Below are 20,748 nucleotides of genomic sequence, written 5' to 3' on the forward strand. Positions count from 1 at the left end.
ACAAATAGTTCTGGATGAGCATTACATTAGTTCACTTAGAGAGCTTTCTGATGGATAAGCCTGAGTAAAATGTGAGATATATAAATTGAGCAAGTCTGAGTATTGTATAAGCCTTTGCTGAGATCTCTTTTGTAAATCAAAAAAGGACTAAACTGAGATGACTAGAATGAGAACGGTTCAAGCTTGTGAAGAGATCTCTTTTACAGAACTGATGGAGCCTAATCTGAGATTTACCAAAAAGATCTGAAATGAGAATTGCATGAGTTTACAGAGAGAGCTCTCTGGTGGATCAGCCTGAGTAAAATATGAGATGTATAAATTAGACAACACTGAGCATTATTTAAAATATTGATGAGATCTCATTTGTATATTAAAGGGAGTCTACACTGAGATAACTTAACTCTTTTGCTCCAGAGACAAAAGCAATAATCTCATTTTTATATCACTGTGATCTCATTATTGTCTAGGAGAAACAACTGAGAAAGAGAGGAGCTCTCATTTTAACATTTTCTTTTCTCTGGGAAAATGTCCTTTTTAGTCTTTGTCATATTTAGTCATTCAAATATCATTTTTGTTGTTAGTCAAGTTTTAGTCGACTAAAAGTCTCATCATTTTAGTCTAGTTTTAGTCAAAAGAAAACTAAAGGTATCTTAGTCTTAGTCAGTTTTAGTCAACACATTTTAGTCTTTTTTTTTATAACAAATTATTTCTGATTACCATTTGAGTCAAATAGTGTTTCACACATCTCAATTTTCCAACAATATTGTGTGTCCACAGGGCTACTCGTCTGTTATAATTACTCATTCTGATTTTTTGTCAGTCAGTATGTTTACATGCACAGGCAAGTCGAGCTACAGTTATAGCTCGGCTGGGATTTGACCATAGACAGTAAAAGATTTGATGGGACCACTGTCATATTCGTAGACCAGTGTTTCTCAAAGTGTGGTCCGGTATCACTGGTGGTCCGCAAGCTATCCCAAGTAGTCCATGAAAGCAGACGTGGTAAAATATAATATAGATGAGTTGTTTGCAATATTGAACCAACTTGTATGTAAAAACAGTTCTGCAACACTGTCTATGTAAGATATGCCAGTTTAAATCATACAGTATGAATCCACACAATAAGCAAAGTGCAAAGACAATAAGCAAGGTGGTTCAGCGAGTAGGCCTATTGTGTAGACTGTGTTGTGAATCAGCCTCATTTCTGTAAATGTACATACTGCGTACTTCTTATGGTCATCTGTGATTTTTGTACCCATGTGTACCCTGTGTGTGTCTTTGGTCTGTATGCAAGCATCCTTTGTTTATCCTTGAATTCAATGAAAGCCTGTCTTTTGCCTGTCTATAGCCTTTTGCCTATCACCAGGTGTGAAATGTTAGTGTTTGTAGAACAGCATATGTCCAGGCCTCTGAAGGACTTCCCAGGAAAGGGGGTAGTTTTTAATTAAAAGACAATAGAAGCTGGCCAGACTTGACGTCACCCAAAAGGCCACATCCCCCACACACCAACTTTAAATATGGTAGACTGTTTCTGTATAGTCAGAGAAGTCAGAGAATACTGAAAATCTGGTGAAATCCATGATGGGGTGAAACAAACATGTACTTCTCTCCCTTGAGGGCCACTGGCCCCTCATTGAAAAGAATAAAGCCTGGATCCTGATCTTGCATCGTCCTGATTGAGTCTTAAGAGAAATATGGTAGTAAAAATATACTATCAAGACTAATTATAGGCTACTGTTGAAGTAGGTCTAATCTTTTTTTTTTTTTTAGCTAGGGTTAGTTAAGTGGTCCTGAAACTGAAAAAGTCTGAGAAACACTGTCATAGGCCAAAGTATTAATGTTTTACTCCGCCTCACTAGATGGCGATATGCGCCCAAACACAACACATTCCCCAAACAGACTCTCCATCTTAGCCATAGCTAACTTGCTAGCAAACTTTGCATCATCAGTCTAACTAGTTAAACAGTTGACATTACATGATGAACATTTTCGTATGGACATTCTGGGGGATGTTAATTTGTATGAGAGAAGCTTCAACTTCTGGGTATGTAGCATGGCATAAAGCTTAGGTAGTTAGCTTGCTAACTCTGGCAGAAATCTCCAGTGTTCTTGTTCCATGTAGTTTCGTGTTGCAGCCACAGGGTTGCAGCAACAGCACGTAGACTAGCCTACAGGAAAGCTGTTGCGTATGAACTCATTCGGAATATTTTGAAAACATAACAGCTAGATATTCTGTCTTCTCATTTTGTAGACGAAAATGAAGAGAGATTTTATCTTAGTTTTTATTTCATGCAAAACATTTTAGTCTTTTTTCGTCAACAATAATGCATCTTAAGATAGTCTTAGTCAGTGTTTCAGGACATTACTGCCGTCTCGTCGTCGTCTCATCTTAGTCATGAAAAAAAAGGTAGTTGACGAACATATTTCCTCTCGTCTCGTCTGACGAAATTAACACTAGGTGGTGCTTTGGCATCGGGGTAGCCATGCAAATAAATCACTGTTTTACACCATTTACGAGGCTCAATGTATCTCCACACTTCATTGGTAGACTTCTGAGGGCCCTGACATTTAAAACGAGACATTGAGAACTTTGAAAAAGCACTGGTAATTTACTTACAAGACGATTTATGCAGACGGTATCTTCAATGAAGTTTAGCGTTTGCAGCCATCTTGAATTTAGTCCGCGATAAGTCGAAATGGACAAGAATGAACAGGTATGATAAGGGATCAGATTCCAAAAATAATTCAGTGGAAATGCATGGATTCCAGTTGCTGCTACTGGAAGAAACTGGAATCCATGCATTTCCACTGAATTATTTTGTGATGGTGAGGGGTGTAAGGGGAGAGGAGGGGGAGGGGTGCATCTGGGATCTGTGTGTCTGATGGCTGTTGACTGAAGTCATTGTCACCTCATTGTTCGTGATCGACATGTGGGGGAGGGGTGCAAAATCCAGTGATGTGGGGTACGATAGCCTGTGATGATGGAGGTGAGTGTTGCACTGGTATTGAGCGGGTGTGGGGGCTGGGGGATGGTGCACAGACCACCACCATTGGAGCTGGAGCAGGGCAGTCAAACCTGTTGTAGAAGTGGTTCAACTGGTTCACCCTGTCCAGGTCCCCCTCCACAGAGCTGCTGTTCTTCTTCAGGCCAGTGATAACCTTCATGCAGTGTGTCCTGTGTTCATATGACCCACCACTAGCCGGAGGCCTTTTATAGCTGTGGATCTCTAGTGCCAGAGCCATCAAGGTCCCTGGCCAGTATTGTATTTTGTGTTAACCTGTTTAGTTGTGTGTGTGTGTGTGTGTGTGTGTGTGTGTGTGTGTGTGTGTGTGTGTGTACGTGTGTGCTCCCCTTAACCCTGTGTACCTTTCCTCTATTTTCCAGGAGCTGAGGCCCAAGGTGGAGGTGTAGCGTCCCTTTTGGTGGCATGAGTTGCCCGTGTCTTTGTGTGCCGTGCCTTCTTTTCACTTGTTGTGACCACAACTCTCATGCCCCTCCCCCACTACCACCAAGCACCCTCTCATCAAGTTTGTGCTCGTCAGTGCGCACCATACTGCACCAGACTGTGATTGACAGTCAGATCTCACACAGCCCAGCTCTGATTGGACCAGAAGAGTCGGGAGCTGTGGATTTTTGCAAAACAAATAACAAGCTCTAGGTGGAGGTAGAAGTGCGGGTTTTTTTCTAAAACCGGCTGATTTATGTTCTGTTGGAGCATAGTGTCAGTTTTAGTGAATATGATCAAAACAATCTTGCCAACTGCAAGGTTACTGATGTGTGAATTATATCTTTGGGTGCAAGTCCCATTGTGGCGTAGTCAGCAAATACATCCGGGCCCAAAGCCCCTAACAACTATACCACTTGCCACACTTAGTTGGCTGATGCTCAAAGTTTTTCTGTCTGCAGAAAGCGAAAGCTGTACCTCGTCATAGGCTACCGGGACTTTACTACGTTTTCACTTCACCAGGTAAACAACCTGTGACAACATTAATATGAACTAGATGTACCGCCGCCCAGTCCAGCACATTTTTTCCACAAAAAGAAATCACACTGAAAGGCCTATATGATTCTAACTGTCTCACTAAATTGCATTATCCACACTCAATTCTCACTGGTATCTGCTAGACAACAAGTACCAAAACATGATTAGTTCTTAGATTTCACATGTAAAATTCATTTTATACAACCCCACCTCCATCTTGCCTGTTCATAATTCTGAGAAATTCTTGATTGTTTGTGTTATGTTTATGTTATGTTATGTGTGTGGGTGTGTGTGTGAGTGTGTGTGTGAGTGTGTGTGTGAGTGTGAGTGTGAGTGTGTGGTGTGTGTGTGTGGTGTGTGTGTGTGCGTGCTTGTGTGTGTGCCTGCGTATTGCGTATGTGCCTGTGCATGCACGCGTACATATGTCTACTGTGTGAGTATGTGTCATACGTATGATTACTGTGAATGTATGTGTGTGTGTGTGTATGTGTACGTGCACATGTGTGCACATGAAATGGGTTAACATGACCCCTGGAGGCAAACATACAGAAAAAAATGGTCAACCTAGGCCCTACAGTTCTCAAGATATTCACAGAGAACTGTGTCTGCCCTACCTTCCTTTCGGGGGGTCCAGTCCGGGGGCTACAGATCAAAACGAAGAATGACGGTTCCATGCTATCCATGTGGGGGTACATGCCCACCAAGTTTTGTGTACCCCGGTCTTTCAGTGTCCCGGGAATCCTTGTTGGTGTCACTAAATGTACACATAAATTATTTTATTGTAAGGCCCCCCATGAACGAAAGTACACAAAACTTGGCATGCATTCGGAGGGTGTCATAATGATCCTACACTTTTAATTTCGCAGTTTTGACCTTGTCAGCCAGAGATATTGTGATGACTGTTGCTTTTTAATTTTTAACTAGGTGGCGCTATACATGAAATAAGTGGTAATGGGATGGGTTGACATGCCCCCTTAAGACCAACATACAAAAAAAAGGTGGACCTCCTAGGCCCTACGATTCTCGAGATATTCACAGAAAACTGTCTCCGGCCACCTACAGGCCAGTTGGTGTATAATAACATAAATTAATTTATTGTGTGGCCCCCCATGAACGGAATTCCACAAAACTTGACGTGCATACAGAGGGCGTCATAATGATCCTACACTTCCGATTTCGTGCAGTTTTGACTATGTTAGGTCACAGATACCTTCAATTACACCACCTCATTTTTACTTTTTTGTGTTTAACTAGGTGGCGCTATACATGAAATGAGTGGTTATGGAATGGGTTGACATGGCCCCTTGAGATCAACATACAAAAAAAAAAAGGTCCTCCTAAACCCTACGGTTTTGAGATATTCACAGAAAACTGTGTCTGCCCTACCCTCCTTTAGGGGTCCAATTCAGCTGGGGGCTACAGATCAAAGCGAAAAACGATGGTTCCATGCTATCCATGTGGGGTTACATGTCCACCAAGTTTAGTGTACCCCGGGTCTTTCAGTGTCCCGGAATCATTGACGGAAATTTGGGCATCTTGAAAAAAAAAAAAAAAAAAAATCTGACTAAACCTATATTTTTAGTCGACTTAAATTCTTGGGCGGTCATAATAAGATGGATGTTGCTGCTGGCGAACAGTGTGACCCGAGTTAAGCTTTTATTAAGTAGGCAAACGTTTGAACTAGCCAACTAGCTCCGCTGGTGGGAAACGCATGGGACTCATAGCGCTGCCGCTGTCCTATTGCGTGCAGTGGGAATTTGAAAGACAACTAATTATCCCGCCCCTCGGACTGAGCACTGCGAACGGTGAGTGACCAGACCCTACATTTTAATGTGGGTCTGGCTCGTCAGGCTAGTGTTCGGGGTCAAATGTGACCGATTGACAATTATTTTCTCTAAAAAATATTGTTAACTTATTTTGACTACAACGAGGCTCTATGACTTTGTTAACACAGGGCATCTGAGGGAAAAACTGGTTATAGGCTATTTAATAGAACACAAGTTGATACAAAGGTCTACCACAACATTAGAGGATAATGTGTTACTATGGATGTCTAACAAGTTACAATGCAGAAGGAACACAAAACTAGTAGGCTAAACATAAAAGGGCCGGATTATCCATAAGGGCCAGTGCCCAGGGGCACCAACCATTCACAGCCAGTGGGGTGGCACCACATGACACAAGCTTTACAAATATTTTTCGTAAATTGTTATATTATTCACTTGAAGTTGTTGAAAGACCATACATTACTCGTTTATGAACATATGTGTATATATGTATATGTTTATTTCACAGTAATATTAATAACCATAAATTATAAACAAATCAAATTACGTGACCATCACTCCCCCTCCTCAATCTGTCAGAGTTGAGTTGGTCCACAAGTAGGCTAAGCACAAATGTATCTTTAAATGTATCTTTTTTTTACGATACAAAATGAATCCAAAATGGACAGAGTCTAGATTTAGCGACAGAAAAATGTCATCTCGCGACTAGCGACAAATTTGGCGACTTCTTGCAACGATGGCAAAGTCTTGTTGTTGAAACCTCTGAAATCTCCCCTCTCATGCCTGTTTCGTTAATGAATTACATCGCGAAGCGTTGACCCATGACCATGAAAGTAGCCTAATGACTGGCCTATGTAATTAGCCCATGTCACTTCAAGGAAGTAGATGTTTTAACAGCTTTAACAACGTCATTGGAAGGTGCAGCAGCAACATCGGGTGAGATTACAACCAGAGAGTCAACGAGAGAGCAATGACATGGTGACAGGGACACGCATGCCAGCATCGTTTAACAAGCATTGAACAAAGGAAAGTAGGCTACAACTTCATTCACAAGCAAAGCAGATAGTTCAAAATCGAGCATAGGCTACAAGTTAGAAAAACCTATATTACCATTCGTTTAGGCTAGCTTTGTAGCAATGTAAATAAACCAGGGCTCGAATTATCTTTTTGTCTTTAAGGGGGTCTCTCTCTCATAAAATGTTGGCACATCCCGCGCATAGCCTAAAGCCGATACAATTAAATACCCTAGGCATGAGTGGCGCTTTTGCGCAGTATGCGCACGGTAGGCCTAAGCTATAACTTGACACACGCACACAACAGACAAAGATTTTTCATAGAAATTGATTCCTTTTAATTAATCTCAACATATTATTGATTGCAATAGTCCATATTTCATTTCAATTTCACAATACAAAGAAATAGACTAAACGATTTAGTCTGAGTGCCACTCTCAATTTCACAACATAACTCATTTAAACCAGACCACCGTCTCAGATAAGCTATCCTCACTGTTAAACACCATTGAATATTCCGCCATCAGAGTTTGCTAACGGGTGTTTCAAAATATCTGGAAACTTTCCGGAGATCTGAATGGCAGAGGATAGCTATACAGATCAATTCACACAATCATTGAAGTAGGCTGTATTATGGGCCATACTTTATGGCTTTGTCAATAAACATAGAAGAGCCAAAGCGCAAGTTCAATAGCAAACAGGACTTTTTCAGCACTTATCAAACCATGTAGGCTAGCCCAATGAACGCTTATGTAAATAGACAAAACACTCGCATCAAAGCAGGGTGACTTCTTCGGACTTGCGAGTGCTCTCAAATCGATCGTATGCGGTTTGCGTAGCCTATTTTAATTTAACGTCTTTAATAGTAAGACATCACACATGGATGGATAATGAGCGTTGTTTAAGATTAAATTACAATGGCAGACACCTTCAGATATGAGAGACCCCCTCAGATTTTTGACTTTGTTGTTTTCATGGGAGCCAGTCCTCACTCTAACGGCTCCTAGGCTACACACAGTTGCGTTCCATCAACGCATGCCAGTGGGTGTTCCCGACGATAGCTATGCAAATGACTTGAAGTAGGCTAAAACCGTAATGTGATTGGTTGGTGCCGTCTGTAGATTGGCTTGATTGGCCGGTGCCGTCTGTCGGTGCAGCAACAGCTGAACTTCTCAACGCGAGCGACGGGAGAAACGCGATGCGACGGACCCACAATTCAGTTTGGCAACAGATGAAGTGAGCCCATGTAAAGTGAATGGGATGCGTCTCCAGCAACACAACGCACGCAGCTGTGTGTAGGAGCCGTAACGGCTCCCAAACACAGCTGCGTGCATCGCGTTGCTGGAGTAGCGTCGCTGGAGTCGCGTCGCGTTTCTCCCGCTGCTCGCGTTGAGGAGTTCAGCTGTTGCTGCACCGACAGACGGCACCGGCCAATCAAGCCAATCGACGGACGGCACCAACCAATCACATTACGGTTTTACTTCAAGTCATTTGCATAGCTACTGTCGGGAACACCCACTGGAATGCGTTGACGGAACGCAGCTGTGTGTGGGAGCCGTAACGGGGTCCATTGTGTCGTTTCTCGCGCCGCTTGCGTTGAGAAGTTCAGCTGTTGCTGCACCGACAGACGGCACCGGCCAATCAAGCAATCTACAGACGGCACCAACCAATCACATTACGGTTTTACTTCAAATCATTTGCATAGCTACCGTCGGGAACACCCACTGGCATGCGTTGATGGAACGCAGCTGCGTGTAGGAGCCGTCGGCTCCCTCTGGCTCCCACGTAATTCGAGCACTGAAATAAACTTTTTTTTTGGGGGGGGCACCACATTCTTGTCTTAATATGGGCCTGAACAGAAGAGTTAAAAGGCGGAACAGTTTCACCGTAAACTCCACAAAAAAAAACACTCTGCGTCTTTTGATGTGCGCATCCACATTAAATCCACCCCACTCATTTGGATCCTATACTGTAGGCCTATAACAGAAATACCAAACTCCAATTCATGGTAGGGTAAATTAAGCTATAATAAGCTCATAGCCAATTCAATATTGAACATGACCAAGGAAAAAGTGGACGGGACAGTCACCACCCCCCCATACAAAATTCTAGGTTACAGTAGCCTGGTTGCTACTTTTATAACGTTTATAACGTTGAGAGAGTCTTCTGCCCAGAGCTGCTCAACTAGGTTTGTTGTTGGTAAACGGGAAATCCGTCTATATAGGCTTTCCAACAACTTTATTTGGAACAATTTTTTTTTTAACTAATAACTCTACAACTCTCATTAACATAATAATAGGTAGCTGGTGGAACGCGCCAAAGACTTTCCTATTGATTTTATGGGTGACAAAATTTCTGGTTTGGGCTAAGCCCCCGATGTTGAGACATTCTAACGAAGCCCCTGCCGCTACAATCCAACTGCATTGGCCCGACTTTAATTTCTACAAAGCACTCAACAATGTTCGCGCTCAGGAAAAATGACACCCCGTCTTCTATTTTCGACAAAGCAGCACACCATTCTTAAAACTTTCACTGTCCAGGTGTCTCTCATTTAATCAACCACTCAATCAATACCTCACCACATTAACAGGTAGGCACTTACGTAGAATCAGTTGTCCAAATCATCACATTCTGTTGACAAAATCGTGTTCGACCTGCCCCTCCGAAGGTCTCTACGCGGCCCATATGATATGAATTGTTAATAACAATGATTCACAAATGGGTGGCTAGAATAAATCTCGTTAACGTTGACCCCATTTTGTAGACTTAAAAAAATCTAGGCTACCTTCAATAGGCTATACACGTGTGTACACGGCATTGCGGGAACTTTCGTTGCAAATCACTCTCATTTGACTGGCAAAATAGAAGACACCGACTTTTTTCTCAAACGCGTCGTTCGTTTGTTGTTTTTTTCATCATGTAAGTAATGTTCACATGGTTTTACATATCCAATTTACATTCAATCTTCCATGGTTCGGAATATCATATGACCTCTAGCTTCATCAGTACATTTATGGTAGGCTAGCCTATTTGGCAGACGCTTTTGTCCAAAAAGACTTCCAGTAGGCTATATTATACCCTAGGCTATAGTAGCCTACAAGCGCAACTAAGTTTGTTCTCGGATGATCCAAGGCATAGACTAACCTACCTCATTATGAAATAAGGTCTAAAGGTGTTTTTTCCCCAGGATTGCGTTGAAAATGCGTGGATGATGCCTATAATCACAATTGGGGAAAAAATTAAGGAGACCTTTAAGCAAACAAATTTCTGAAAATGCATTAAAATTCATTAGAATTTCGGAAAATTCATTAAATTAAGTTTGGATAGCAGCTTCAAGATTATTAGATCAGGATAATAAGAAATAACCTACCTTATACTACACTTCGCCGGCCTTACATTGTACTACGATATTGGTGTGATTTCACAGTCGATGACTACATTTCCAAAATGGGACAGAAAGCATGTGAGTTGACAGGGTAGGTTCTCCCTATACGCACACTACGCAAGTTAATAAAGGCCCCCTCCCCCGTCTCCCTTTGAGTCAAGCTAGCGACATACAGGTGTACAGTTATAGCAAGTGTCTCATACATTAAGAAGAGGAACATGAAACCAATTTACCATTCAGTTCAAGAAAAACAGAAGAAACTTCACGAGAATGAACAGCAGGTTGGGTAAACTTGTTAGTTCCATGGTTTGATGTCAACATGCATCTCTTAAATGTGATGCTGCCTATATGAATGCGCAGCCTGATCTCAAAACAAGTGTAGGCTAGTACATATGTGTACGATATGTCAGTGCACGTTAATAGGCCTATATCACGGCAGCCCACGGGCAGGTGAAGTAGGGCTGTTCAATTTCCTGTTGGCAGGCAAACCACAGGTGTTCCTAAAAACATTAACGAGGCCTCTGGTTGAAGTAACTGTGGCCGAATCTGACACTTAATTTTGGACAAAGGCGTCTGCTAAATCCATAACCATAATTAAACACCTGTGTTCGCACAGGAACAGGACTGTTCACTTCCTACTTTGGCTGCCGTGATAAAGGCCTATTCATAAAACCTTGTACTAGTCTAAATAGCGGTCGGTTTTGAGGGGGGAGGAGCGTTCTGGTCATCTTTAATTTCCCGGCCCCAATCCCAGCCCTATAAACGGGCGATTTATTTAGAAAATTGCATTAATTTCAGTCTGGGATTTACATGATGCGCTATAGGCTATATTCTTCTATTATTACAGTGCATGAAAATGCACTGTTCTGTTATCCGAAGTCTTATTATTATTATTATTACAGTGCATGAAATGCACTGTTCTGTTATCCGAAGTCGTCTTCTTATTACAGTGCATGGAAATGCACTGTACTGTTCTTCCTAGGCATTTATTATTCTTTTTCTAACGCATTTAATGCAGCTTTAACCATTTAACGTAGAAACTTCATTCAAACTGCGTTGTGTAGGTTTTACTTAGGACATGGGGGCTATGCATTTTTCAGCTTTGTAACTTTTATACTTTTTAAACTATTAATTAAAAACTGTTAAATTTCCCCATAGACTTAACATGGGCTGATGACATCACAATAGAGCCGTTAAGCAATTAGAATCCTATGCCAGGTGGTCAGGCCACCTGGATCAACTGCCAGTCTCAGGCTTTAAGCATACAAACTGGCTCTATTAAGACTACACACCCTTTTCAACTGCTTCCTCTGCCAAAAACTGTTTCAAAATAAAAGTCCTCACTACTAATATTTCACTGTTAAACAATTTAACCCTTTAAACTACTGAACTTTTTAACTGTTCAGCCATTGTAACTGTTACTTGTCATCAACTATAACTCCTACCCACTGTAGCTAGTTAGCATTGCTAACATTTTTAGCAAAACTGCTAAAAATGATTAGCTAAGTTAGCTAAGTCACATGGTTAACATAGTTAGCATGTTAGCATTGTTAGCATACTAATTAGCATAGTTAGCATAACTACTAAAATGATAAGCTAAGTTAGCTAAGTCACATAGTTAGCATAGTTAACATGTTAGTTAGCATTGTTAGCATTGTTATCATTTTTGACAAAACTATTAAAAAACATTAGCTAAGTTAGCTAAGTAACATGGTTAGCATGTTAGCATAATTAGCATAACTGCTAAAAATGAATAGCTAAGTTAGCTAAGTCACATGGTTAGCATTCTTAATATTTTAGCATAACTGCTATAAATTATTAGCTAAGTTAGCTAAGTCACATAGTTAGCATTATTAACATTTAAAAAACTGCTAGAAAACATTAGCTAAATTAACTAAGTTAAGTAACTTGGTTAGCATTATTATCTTTGTTAACATAGTTAGCATAACTGCTAGCAAACATTAGAGCCATTCCAACTGTCAGTTATCGTCAACTATCTACCGAAATAATTTAACCATTTAAACTATCCACCTATTTAACTGTTCAGTCATTCCAACTATATCAAACCTCATACCTAGCAACCAATATAGTTTGTTTTTACCCTGTATGATATTTGACATCATATTTTAGCATTTTCATGATATTTCCTTCAGGAAATGCTTTTCTAGTTATTATTTGTTCTGCTACATGTGTTTTTACTTTGTGTTCAATGACTGTAACTCCGTGTTTTAAGATTTAGTAATGGTCCACTTCTGCCATCTAATGGTGAAAGCTGGTAGTTCAAATACAAATGCGTACACTTGTCGTTGTCTGATGATGTCATATGCCTTGGACTTTTTCGTTTATTTCACACTGGTAGGAAAAGCGTGGTGCTCCGCACTCTACTTGTTTAAGTCTTCTAAGCTTCAAGTTGGCCTCTGAAAGCATCGTTGGTATGTGTAAATTAATTGTTTGTGAGATAATGTTAATTCAAGCAAACTGGCAAACGAATTAGCATAACTTCTAGGCTATGTTCACGTTAGTCTTCTGGTGTAGCTGAAAGCAGCTAGGCAATTTTCTATGACTTGTTATTCCCTATTCTGAAATGTTGTACTTTCATTTCTCAGTTTCCCTACTTCAAGAACTCCATAAAGAGTGACCTGGAATACGTCGTCTGCGTGGTTTGTTCCTGGAGAGGAGTTAACAATCTGTCGACCCTGGCAAGGCGTTGGGAGTAGAGGGCAGAACAGTAAAACAACGACTTCTGGCGGGCTCTTCTTCACGCCTGGAGGAAGAACAACGTTGGACGGGAGCTAGGCTACGCATCCTACATAACCAACTGACTGGTTTATCTCGTCAAGTAAGGAAATTAAATTCAAAGTCAATATGTCAGAAAGAGACTCAACTATGAGAACAGTTAAAATCAGATCGACTGCATCTTGTTCTTCGAAAAGGTCAGCGAGCTCAATAGCTAGCAAAGTAGCCGCTGCTAAAGCGTGCACTGAAGCCGAGGCGGCAAGGATTGAAGCAGCTTTTGCTACACAGGAGAACGAACTCACGCTAAAGCAAGCAGAATTGGAGGCATCCACTCAGTTACAGCGGACACATTTAGAAATGTCACTGAATGTAGTACACCTCGAGAAAAGGGCTGCAGCTGCAGCGGCTAAAGCAGAGGTCTTAGAAGCAACAGCACAACTGGAGGACTCTGAGGAGGACTTTAGCCACATCGACATGCCAACGGACGACTCAGAGACGCGCACAAAGAACTATGTTGAATGAGTCGCTCAGTACGCTCCGACCATGAACTCTGTAGGCGCCCTTGTTTGCTTTCCGGAGAGACAGACCTCTGAATATGCCCACACCGTGGCCTCCTACCATACAAGCTACATGCCTGGTAGTGAACCCCCTCAACAGAACTTTAGACCCCCCTATGTACAGCACGTCCCAACCCAAAATCAGGCTGTGGAGGGAGGTTTTAATGTGCCACGACCGCAGCACACTAACTATGTGATTAAAACCTCACACTGCATTTGTACAACGTTTAGGAAATGGCTGCAACACTGCATACAACAGACTTTCTGACAATCCCCATGTGCCACCTGATGCTGCATACAAGCAAAATGGCCCTGTGCACAGCCACACGGACGACAATAATAACACCGACATGTCAAACATTGTCAGATTCATGGCTCGACGTGAGCTAATCTCCATTGGACTTATGCAGTTCAATGACCGTCCTGAATGCTTTAGGGCTTGGAGAGCATCTTTCATGAACTCTATCAGAGACCTTAACCTGTCAGCTAGCAAACAGCTCGACCTCCTAACGAAATGGTTAGGCAAAGACTCAGCTGAACACGCCAGGCGAATAAGGACTGTGCATGTGAACTATCCGGAACAAGGACTCCGAGCAGTAGCGGAGATTTGGGGGGGGCTGCGGCGCGAACAACCCGGGGCCTCACCGCTAGGGGGGGCCCCCCCACTGGTACTGGTAGGATTTATTTTTATTTTTTTTAAATACAGTTTATTGACCACATATCCATTCGGAATTGTTTACTACTTAAATGTTCAATAAAAATATATGTAGGTTGGGTTAGGCATAGTTTTTGTCTGTTTAACACAGCCAGAGAGCTGGCTATACTGTGTGAGGGAACTACCGATTTTGATAGGGGAAGAGTTCAAGAAGAAAAGCGTTTGTGTTCAGATGAACACGCAGATGAGATTTTAGAAGACAGCAGGGACAGATTCAGAGTCGATGTGTTTTACTACATACTTGACGTCTTTGTTTCTCAGTTTGAACATCGATTTGCAGATTTCAAGAGAGCGGCTGGAAAATTTGCTGCTCTGAACCCGAAACATTTTACTCTGATGCGCCTGAAAAAGTTAGAGCGCTTGCGGACTTTTATTCACAGGATCTATCCAATGCCGACGAAGTGGTTAATGAATTTGTTACATTTTGTGCAATGTACAGTGAGCTGTGCATGCATTTAAACACCCACAGAATCCTCCCATTTCTCATCATAAAATCCACATGGATCGGGCTTTTCCTAATCTTGCTATTCTTTATCGTATTTACTTGACGATTCCAATTAGCAGTGCGAAGGCAGAGAGAAGTTTTAGCCGACTGAAACTCATCTTGCGCTCCACCATGGGTGAGTCGCGGCTGTCAGACTTAGTGCTCCTCTGTATCGAGAGAGACATTGAGGTCAATAAGGATAAAGTTATTGACATATTTGCAAACATGAAGGAGAGAATGCTGAAACTCAAAATAGATTAAATGTTTTTTGCAGTGTGCACAGAGAGGGTTAAAGCGGAGCTAGTAATCAAGGATCTTTGGTGTGCATGTCCTTTTAGGCCTGTAAAGCTACGTGTCTGTTTTTTCCTTTGTTGAGAAATTCTTAAAAGTGGGCCAACTTTTAACGTTCTTGAGTTCACAGTCGCTCATTTTCTGTTAGGCAAGGGCTATGGGATATTGTTTTCATTTACGTTTATTTTCTTTAAAAAGGATGGGATAGTTGTTGTCCCTTTAACATGCTAAATGAGTTGAAGTTGTTGAGCAAAGTTGTTGTTTGTATGACCGGAATAGGGAGCTATGATCAAAGGCTTTATTTTTTATTTTTCCTGGAATAAACATATATTAAATATTTTGGTTGGTTGGCTACTGCATATTACATGTGTGAATGGAAAGGTTGGTGAAATTACGCTAGTGCAAGCCAACGCGACAGTGCGGGACAACAATCTGCAACAATCAGTGAGGGGGGGCAAACATCTCCCGCCCCCCCTCACACAATACCCGAGCTCTGCCCCTGACTCCGAGCTATATGGGACCGGCTCAACGAGTGCTACGGTGCACCAGAGGTCATCGACAGCTCCTTGTTCAGGAGATTGGAGAACTTCCCTAAGATCCAGAACAAAGATGGCCGCAAATTAAGAGAACTAGGGGACTTGCTTATGGAAATACAAGCGGCTAAGGATGATGGGGACCTGCTTGGGCTTAGCTACTTAGACACGCCCCGTGGGGTCAACCCTATTGTGCAGAAATTACCATTTTATTTGCAGTAAAAGTGGCTTACATTAGGCTTTAACTTTAAAGAACAACATAGGGCGCCTATCCCCCATTCAGTTTCTTTGTGAACTTTGTATGTCAGCAAGCAAAAATGCGAAATGACCCAGGTTTTATGCTGTCAGCGCCAAGCAACGAACCTTCTGGTCATAACAAGCCAACGTTTAAACCTGACAGTCAGGTAAGTCCATCAGCAGAGAGGACCCAGCGAAACATTGTCTGCTGCACAACAAAGCTCACCCTCTCCACAAATGCCGTGGATTTAGAGAAAAACCCATAGAGGAAAGAAAGGAACTCGGAGAAACTCGAAGAAACACGGAGTGTGCTACAAATGCTGCAAGGCCATACACCTAGCAAAGAACTGTGATGAGGAGGTAAGCTGCACAGAATGTGGAAGCAAAACACACATCGCTACACTGCATCCCGGCCCGGTCCAGAGGTCCAACAGCTCAGGTCCTGCATCAGAGAACGGCGGGGAGACTGCAGTCTCGACCACATGCACCAAGGTGTGTGGAAAGGACATCTCAGGACGCTCCTGTTCCAAAATATGCCTTGTGAGGGTACACCCAGCCGACCACCCTGACTCTGCTCTCTGTGTGTATGCCATACTAGACGACCAAAGTAATAGATCTCTTGCACGGTCGGAGTTTTTCAGTCTGTTCAACATCTCAGGACGCCCCTCACCATACTCTCTGAAAACGTGCGCTGGCACAATAGAGACTGCAGGCAGACAGGCGCGTGGCTTCATGGTGGAGCCCATTGATGGCAGTATCACACTCACACTGCCACCACTGATTGAATGCAACTAAATTCCAAACAACCGAACAGAAATCCCCACACCTGAGGTTGCCTTAAGCCACACACACTTAAAACATCTCGCAAAGCACTTCCCTGAGCTGGATCCTCAAGCTCCTATTGTACTGTTGTTAGGCAGAGATATGATCAGAGTTCATAAGGTTAGAAGGCAGATGAACGGCCCACACAACGCACCCTACGCCCAAAAGCTGGATCTGGGCTGGGTGATCGTGGGTGATGTGTGCATTGGAGATATGCATAAACCAACCCTGGTCAGCGCCTACTACACCAGCGTGCTGAGAAACGGACGCCCCTCTCTCTTTCCGCCATGCCCAAACAGCTACACGGTGAAGGAGAGATACTGTAATGCTGAGTCCCCCTCACACGCCATCCTACACAGAGACAGTCATGCAAAGGTACAGAATATTCAGACAACAAAGGACGATGACACAGAGGCTCCTTCCATCGAGGACATGCAGTTTATGAGCATCATGGACCGTGGAGTCTACAAGGACAAAGGAAACAGCTGGGTGGCTCCCCTGCCCTTCAGAGCTCACCGGCCACGGCTGTGTGACAATCGCGCACAAGCACTGGAACGCCTCAACTCGCTGCAACGCTCTTTCAAGAGAAAGCCTGAAATTAAAGAGCAGTTCATCACATTCATGGAAAAGATCTTTCAGAGTGGACACGCTGAGGAAGCCCCCCCACTGAAACCTGGTGAGGAGCACTGGTACTAACCATGCTTTGGTGTGTATCACCCAAAAAAACCCTCTCAGATAAGAGTCGTTTTTGACTCCAGTGCACAACACAAAGGACTGTCTCTGAACCAAGTGCTGTTAACTGGACCGGACCTCAACAACAGCCTCGTGGGGGTCCTCCTCCGCTTCAGAAAATAACTTTTCGCCTTCTCTGTGGACATACAACAAATGTTCCACTGCTTCAAGGTCAAGCCAGAGGACCGCAACTTCCTCATGTTCCTTTGGTTCAAAGATAATGACCCAGAGAAAGAGATTGCAGAATGTTGCATGAATTTCCACGTCTTTGGAAATAGCCCTTCCCCGGCAGTGGCCATTTACTGTCTCAGGCGTGCAGCCCAAGATCAACAGAGTGAGTATGGAGAGGACGCGCGGCAGTTTGTAGCCCGTGATTTTTATGTGGACGATGGGCTGAAATCCCTCCCAACAGCAGAGCAGGTGATCAGTCTACTTAAAAGGACTGAAAGTATGCTGGCGTGTTCCAACCTCAGACTGCATAAGCTGGCCTCCAACAGCAAGGAAGTTATGGAGGCCTTTCTCTGTGAGGACCACGCCACAGACCTAAAAGACCTGGACCTGGCAGCTGACAGTCTACCAGTGCAGCGGAGCCTGGGGCTACACTGGGACCTGGACTCTGACTGTTTCACTTACCGTGTGCAGGATGAGAGGAAGCCGTTCACGCGAAGAGGAGTCCTTTCCACAGTGAACAGCTTGTATGATCCGCTCGGATTCGTCTCTCCCGTGACTATTCAAGGTAAAGCGCTCCTCCGAGAACTCACCTCTGACTCTCCTGAATGGGACGCCCCACTGCCTGCAGAAAAGGAGAAGTTGTGGGACAGCTGGAGAGATTCTCTTCAGGAGCTACAACACCTAAAAAGATCCCCAGAGCTTACACAGGTGCGTCATTGTCTGCAGCCGAACAAACTGAATTATGTGTCTTCTCAGACGCATCAGAGAGGGCAGTTGCTGCGGTTGCCTATTTAAAGACTGTACATGCAGATGGGACATCCCACACAGGACTGATTTCAAGCAAAGCCAGACTCGCGCCATGTCCAGAACACACCATACCCCGTGTGGAGCTGTGTGGAGCAGTCATGGCAGTGAATCTGGCAGAGGCCATCATGTCTGAAATTGACATCATATTTGATGCGGTCACATTCTACACGGACAGTAAGATTGTACTCGGGTACATTTTCAATGAGAAAAGAAGATTCTACGTATATGTGAGCAATCTTGTTCAAAGAATCAGACGAAGCACACTGCCACAACAGTGGAGGTACGTTCACACACAGCACAATCCCGCAGATATCCCAACACGGTCTATCCCAACTGACCACTTAATAAACACGATATGGTTCACCGGACCTGCATTCTTGTCTCAGCCTGTGGACATGTCACTTCCTGAACAGACATTTGAACTTTTACAGCCAGAACAAGACTGAAATCTGACCGCAGGTGACCACACTCTCCACTACAGTGTTAACCCTTAAAGGAGTACCGTCACACTGGTGTGACAGGAATGTTGAGAAATGAACGTTCTAAAGAATATCTGGGTTCATTGAATTCAACATAGAATTTTAGAACCTTCAATTGTTGCGGAACTTAGAACGTTCAAAAACCTACACCTTTAAGGGTTAAAACATCTAGGCTCACAGCGCTTCAGCCTCTTCTCACGCTGGAGCTCCCTCATAAGGTCTGTTGGAGCTCTGATTCACATCATCCAGAGCTTCAGAAAAAAGAATGGAAAGTGTCAGGGATGGAACCATTGTCACATGCCTTTAACGCCATGGATATGTCTCGTCAAAGCGCAGCAGTCATCATTAGAACAGTCCAGCACGAAGTCTTTGAGAGAGAGCTGGAGTACCTCACATCCAGCATGAACATTCCAAAGACCAGCCCACTCTGGTCATTTGATCCTTTCATCGACCAGGACAGCCTGCTGCGAGTAAGGGAACGTCTCGCTGCAGCAGACCAAGGTCCCGAAGAGAAAAGGCCACTCATCATACCTTGACGCCACCATGTAGCCACCCTCATTGTGCATCACTTTCATGGACAGACACTTCACCAGGGAAGGCACTTCACCAAGGGGGCTGTCCAATCTGCTGGCTACTGGATAGTAGGTAGCAAGAGATGCGTCAGCAGAGTGATTTTCGAATGCACTGTGTGCCGTAAACTCAGAGGAAAGTGTGAAGTTCAAAAAATGGCTGGCCTGCCACCGGACAGACTCAGCACAGAGCCTTCACTAATGTTGGCATGGACGTTTTCGGGCCCTGGGCTGACGCCGCACGCCGCACGAGGGGAGGTCACGCTGAGAGTAAGAGGTGGGCAATTCTCTTTACTTGCTTGTCTGTTAGAGCCATTCACATTGAAGTGATAGAGTCCTTGGACTCTTCCAGCTTTGTTAATGCATTCAGAAGGTTCCAGTCTATCCGAGGGCCTGTGAAACACCTGCACTCTGATAGGGGCACAAATTTCATCTCAGGCTCCAAAGACCTTGAAATCCCCTCCAATGCCGATGAGAAAACAATGGAGAGATTTTTCTCAGAACATGGCTGCACATGGACTTTCAACACCCCACACTCTTCTCACATGGGAGGAGTCTGGGAAAGGATGATTGGCATCACACGCCGTATCCTGGACTCAGTGCTCATGCAAATAGGATCCTCTAAACTCACACACGAGGTGCTCACGACTTTCTTGGTGGAGGTCGCTGCCATTGTGAACAACCGTCCACTTGTACTGTACCTGTGTCCACGGACCCCTCAGATCCCTTCATCCTCACACCAGCGTCACTGCTGACTCAAAAAGTAGGCCCATGTCCACCTCCAGCTGGAGAATTTGAGCACAAAGACTTATTCAAACAACAGTGGCGCAGAGTGCAAAGCCTGTCCAACACATTCTGGGACAGGTGGCGGAAACAGTACCTGGCGACACTGCAACCTCGAAGGAAGTGGCTCTCTGACCAGCCCAATCTCAAGGAAGGAAGCGTGGTGCTTCTCAGGGACATTCAGTGCAAAAGGAACGACTGGCCTCTTGGTATCATCACAGATGTGTACCCCAGCAAAGATGGACGGGTGCGCAAAGTTCAACTGAGAATTTCCAGAAAGGATGGACCAAAACTGCTCCTCAGGCCTGTGAATGAACTGGTGTTGCTCATTTCCCCAGATAAATGAGACTGTGACGTTCTGAATGTATTGACAAGAGTAAATACATGTAGGCGTTCAGAAAATATATGGTTTAGGTGGTCAGTTCAGCTGTCCCTTAATAGTATAGGCCCAAATGTATCAGCTGAACAATTTGTTTCTCGCTCTACAATATGGGCCTATGTATGCCTTATGATATGTCAAAGTCAGTAGGAAGGTAGGACATGTCTTAATTTATACTAATTGATATCTAGAGGCTATTGGATTTCAGAAAATATATGGTTTAGGTGGTCAATTCAGCTGTCCCTTAATAGTATAGGCCAAAATGTATGAGTTGTACAATCTACA

At 43.5% G+C, this 20,748-nt stretch overlaps 1 protein-coding gene across 2 annotated transcripts in view; it reads right to left on the minus strand.

The window, feature by feature from the left end:
* Window positions 1-20,748, minus strand: part of LOC125310148 (alpha-1,3-galactosyltransferase 2-like) — a 45,629-nt gene that overhangs the window by 17,989 nt on the left and 6,892 nt on the right. Inside the window, exon 1 of one of the 2 annotated variants that reach the window (XM_048267323.1) lies at window positions 9,932-9,988. The exons of the other annotated variant lie outside the window; for it this stretch is intronic. The gene's annotated coding sequence lies outside the window, so the exon portion shown is untranslated. Of the gene's footprint in view, window positions 1-9,931; window positions 9,989-20,748 lie in introns of those variants that run through there. 2 annotated transcript variants of the gene reach the window in all.

The sequence above is a fragment of the Alosa alosa genome, chromosome 17, assembly GCF_017589495.1.
Source record: "Alosa alosa isolate M-15738 ecotype Scorff River chromosome 17, AALO_Geno_1.1, whole genome shotgun sequence".
Taxonomy (NCBI): domain Eukaryota; kingdom Metazoa; phylum Chordata; class Actinopteri; order Clupeiformes; family Clupeidae; genus Alosa; species Alosa alosa.